This window comes from Myotis davidii, unplaced genomic scaffold (assembly GCF_000327345.1).
Source record: "Myotis davidii unplaced genomic scaffold, ASM32734v1 scaffold362, whole genome shotgun sequence".
NCBI lineage: Eukaryota > Metazoa > Chordata > Mammalia > Chiroptera > Vespertilionidae > Myotis > Myotis davidii.
Genome location: NW_006297152.1, coordinates 4,475,174 through 4,475,504, shown reverse-complemented (window position 1 = coordinate 4,475,504; position 331 = coordinate 4,475,174). Strand labels below are relative to the sequence as shown.

General features: G+C 61.6%; 1 protein-coding gene across 1 annotated transcript in view; it reads right to left on the bottom strand.

The window, feature by feature from the left end:
* The window catches only part of NMNAT2 (nicotinamide nucleotide adenylyltransferase 2), a 114,645-nt gene that overhangs the window by 113,627 nt on the left and 687 nt on the right, over positions 1-331 (bottom strand). The gene's annotated exons all lie outside the window — the stretch shown is intronic.

The following is a 331-nucleotide window of genomic DNA, read 5'->3' as shown; positions in this document are numbered from 1 at the left end:
CCCCCGCCCCGCTCCGGGCAGCGGGTCCCCACAGCCAAGCCCAAGCTGGCCTGCATCCCCCTTCCTCTGCCCCATTCATTCAACCATCCACCTCCCGCGGGCAAAACACGGTGCACCACCCGCAAACATTCCCCCCCTGGGCCACCCCAACCACCATCCCAGCCCTACATTAATGTGTTACCGGTTGTTGTGAGTGTAATGTTTGTGTCTCGGACGCACAGACATCATTTAACTCCTTCGAGCTTTCCGCCCAGCCTAAACAAACCGCACGTTATCTCCAACCCCCTCCTCCTCGCACCTCCGCGCCCCAACCTCTGCCCCCATCCCGAGC